General features: G+C 36.1%; 1 non-coding gene across 1 annotated transcript; it reads left to right on the forward strand.

Annotated features, from left to right (window-relative positions):
* Window positions 1–3,231: 3,231 nt before the first annotated feature.
* LOC125388341 (U2 spliceosomal RNA) lies at window positions 3,232–3,417 on the forward strand. Its single transcript, XR_007228206.2, has one exon. It is a non-coding gene; the product is annotated as a U2 spliceosomal RNA (small nuclear RNA).
* The last annotated feature ends 1,064 nt before the right edge of the window (window positions 3,418–4,481 follow it).

Here is a 4,481-nt window from a genome sequence, read left to right on the forward strand (position 1 = left end):
CATTCGAGTCCAATTAGTGTTTTCTATGTATTCTTAAATGTACGCACATCCACTGAAATGTGGACTATGTTTCAAGCTCCACACCCTTAGAGGAAATTGACTCATTTCCTTCCAGAAGCTATCAATTAACAATAGGTTTTCAGCTAAGAGTGGGATTTCATGCCTGTCTATCCTGTTTGAGCTGGAATTTTGTCTAGCTTGAGCTTGAAAAGGGCTTATAGATGCTGTGAACATCACTGCGTTTCTATGTGCAGCTGCTCTTTTGTATCTGGAAAGCAAGCCTCTATCTTTTAACGTCTTTCTGCCTTTTCATTTAGAGTGAGGATGAATGGCAATCTAGATGTCTTGTTTAGAATTAAATATTCCACAGTTTCTTATTCTCTTAATCTTGCTCGGTTGCGGGTCTTTGTGTTAATTAAAATCTACTGTGAAAAGAAATATCTATGATGAAGGTTAGGAGATACATTAGTCTATGGGTATCCTGATAAGTGATAGAAGTTGGTTTAAATCCATGCCCTGTTAGCAGAATGAAAGTAGTAACCTTTTACCTAGGGCTAATGGCCTGTTTAGCCATAAATTGTTGGCAGTGCCATCTTGTGGAGCTGTATTTAAATGTGTTAAGAAAGTGTGTGGTTCCTCCCATTATATTTATGTCACTACTACCCCCATAGGTATACTTTGTCAAAGTGGTCATTCCTGTAGCTTGCAGGATTTATACACTTTTATCATCTGGTAGCATGCACAGTAGCTTCGAAAACAGTCAAAGCCAGCCAGAGAACATGATTTCTCCATGTTACTGGAGAAATCTGTAATATTGCCTTAATGTCAACTTCTGGAGGGGTCAAAAACATTAGCGACAGCCTGCAATGTTTACAGGTCAATGAGACCTCCAAGGGGAAGAACTCCATTAAAGGTAATTCATTCCTGGCACTGGAATTGCTCCCTGAGGTGTCTAGAAGGGACATTGTCTCTCCATTTTAGTTCCACTCCATTTTAGCTCTTTTTATATGTGCATGTATAGAATTTATGTAACTGTTAATAATAGGCTTACATATTACTCTTTGAACTGTTTTTATTTTAGTTATCCTTTTCCCAATACCTTCCTATGCTATGCTTTCCATTCCCTGTAACATGGAACCCTTCTGGTACCCTTATCCCCCTTTGCAATCTTTGTTCTACCACCCTTGAACCTTTCCCCACAGCCACAGCTCCATCTTACTTTTCTGACCTTTATAGGTTCTTTATAAATTATATAATTATATTATATGTTATTTATAATATAATACAGATTATATGAATATAATAGGTGAAAAGCTCACATCTGAAGATTCCTCACTAATAACCAGAAATGAAAGGATATGTATATCATGTTTGTCTTTCTGAGTTTGGCAGTGCACAATTTTAGTTTCTTCACTATAAAAATTTTCAAAATGCTTAATACTTTATGAGCAGCAAGATTCTTGTGGGAGGGAAATGAACTATGTGATGTTTACTAAACTAACATAAAAACAGATTTCTTTTCTGAATGGGGTAATTTTTCCATGCATTATTATTTTGTGTACTGTCTACTCTGGTCATTCATAATGCTGTGGACTAATTACTGATTATATTCATTTATAGCTTGCATAGGTTTTTAGAAATGAATATCTACTGAGAAAGTAGTCAAGTGATTAGAATAAAAAGCAAAGTAAGCACACACTGGACATTTTTCCAGAGTTTGTTTCCCTTCCCTGTCTTGCCTTCTGTACATGTCTGTAATAGGGAACATGAGATGTCTGTACCCTTGCAATTCCTGCAGGCTGAAATCTCAGTGCCTCTGAGAGAACTGAGCCATACTCAGTGACAATGTAGACTGTTGCTTTGCTGTCAGCATGGAAGGCTCTTTTGTGCCTTGAACAGTTCGTCTGTGCCTTTCATTTTTAGCTGAATTCACACTGAAATTTCTTTGATATGAATCCTTGCTTTGTCTTAGACATGAACTGTGCATTTCCTTCCAAATTAATACGATCTCTGTAATCTGCAGTGTGCTGAATTAAGATGTAGCCTTTAGGAGTCAATTGGATTGTGATTACAGATCCATGACTGGGGCTAGTGCTGCGATAAAAGAGGCTCCTAGCAACAACATGTTCTGTAGGTTCTGTACAAACACAGATAAAAGGCAGCCACTGATGAACATGAAATGAGCCCTCTCTAGAAACAACCCATGCTGGCACATTGATAGTGGATTTCTCAAACACCAGGACTGTTAAAAAAAGTTTCAGGGATTTGTTTAGGTGTGTGTGTGTGTGTGTGTGTGTGTGTGTGTGTGTGTTCTGTGTGTCTGTGTATATGTCAGTATTGGTATGTGTGTATTTGTGTTGTGTTTACATATACACTAAGTGCATGTTATTTATGTCTGTTTATAGACAAGAAGCCAGTCTGAGGAGTCTTCGGTTACTGTTCGCCTATATTTTGGACGTGGTGTGTCACTGACCTTGGAACTCATAGATGGGACTAAACTGGCCAATGAGCTCTGTCTGTCCACATATCACTGTATTTTTCCTTCTTTTTATGAAGAAAATTTTAATATAATCTTTATTCACTTTATATAGCTACCGTCCCTGTTTCCAACCACTCCCATCCACTCCTAAGAAAGGGTAAGGCTTCCCATGGGGTGTCAACAAAGTCTAACACTGAACTTTAAGGTAAGACCAAGGCACTCCTCACTATATCTAGGCTGAATGAGGTATCCCTCAAGAGAATGTGCTTCTAGATGCCAGTTCAAGCACTAACGGTACATCCTGGTCTACTGCCAGTGACCCCATAGACTGCCCAAGGCTCACAATTGCCCCCCACATTCAGTGGGCCTAGTTTGGTCCTAGGCAGGTTCCTCAGCTATCAGTTCAGAGTCAGTGAGTTCTTACTTGCTCAAGTCAGCTGTTTCTGCGAGTATCACTATTAGGACTTGACTCATTTGCTTATGTTATCATTTCTCCATCTCTTGGACTGGTGTCCAGTAGCTCAGCCCCGTAATTTGCTGTATCCCTATCACTGTTGTTGAAGATGTTCACCCAGGTAATCTCATGTCATTATGTATGTGTGACAAGAAGTGTACGAACTCAGTCATAAATTTCTGTTTTTATAAGCTTGTCACATGTCTTTAGTTATAAAAGCCCAAATAGAATGATGCATTGATCATATATGATTTAAAATTTTAAATTAGATTAAAATACTCGATGAATAAATATAAGAAAAAAATCTCAGCGTTTTGGCTAATATCAAGTGTAGTATCTATTCATATCATTTTGATAACTGATATGTCCCCTAAGGACAATATATTAAATGGATTTTTGGAAGTAGGATTGGAATAGGAGCTTGCTCCATCCACTCCACGCATTGACCTGGTATTGCAGTACCTCCAGGAATGGTGCAACTCCTTGGGAGATTTTTTTTAAAAAAGGAAATTATAATATACAGTACTAATAATTGACATTTAAAGAGAAATATACATTTAATACATCATTTTAGCAGCATAAATCAGGAAATTCAAATGAATTTGAAATCACAAAATAAAATGTCATATGAGAATAGATCAAAAATTACCTAAAGTCATTATTAGTTTACCTTTGCTGAAATTATAAAATAATGGAAAGTCATAATGAATTCATAATTTTTCACAAGTCCATATCATATGGAAGATTGTTCAGTACTTAAGGAACTTATAAATTAATGACATGGGAAGTGTTTATAAAACTGTGTTAAATGTAAAGCAGAAATGATTATATCTAGATTTTATTGATTTGTACCTATATGTAAGACAATTTCTGAGAATTTTTCTAACAACCTATGGTATAGAATACTGATGTATATTTTTTGAATGAACTAATTTCCCATAAATTGTATAAGTCACAGATGATAAAAGAATTTTAGCACCTATACTTTTGACAGAAAGTTCTTAGAATCTAGAAAATACTAATAACTTAAAATCTAATTATGTCAATTAGCATGAGATTAAACAGAGTTCCCTAGAGAATAAATATATATGTCCAAGAATATTTGCTTTAATGTTCAACAGCCATAGCTATCGGAGAAGTGAAAATGAAATGCCCTTTGACATTTTAACCCACTCCAATCTAAAGACTAAGACAAAGAGAATGGCTTAAAATGTTGGTGTGGATCCGGAAAGAGGTGAACACTGATCTTTTTGGGGGAAAGTGCAAACTGTGTTACCACTGTGGAAATCAGTGTGTTAGCACCTCAAAAACCTGGAAGTAACTGTCATGTGACACAGTTACACCACTATAACATTTTTCACAAGGAATTTCCTGCTATAGAGAAACTTGCACATCTTTCTTTCATTCCTGTTCTAGAAAAACAGAGAAAGGTAATTGAATAATTATTTCTGTAATGCTTTGATTAATCCTACTTATTAATCTGAAATCAAATGGTTCACATTTCTCCCACATGAATGTAGGAAATCCTTTACTATAGTGGTTTGATTT

The sequence above is a fragment of the Myodes glareolus genome, chromosome 6 (assembly GCF_982192425.1).
Source record: "Myodes glareolus chromosome 6, mMyoGla1.1, whole genome shotgun sequence".
Classification (NCBI taxonomy): domain Eukaryota; kingdom Metazoa; phylum Chordata; class Mammalia; order Rodentia; family Cricetidae; genus Myodes; species Myodes glareolus.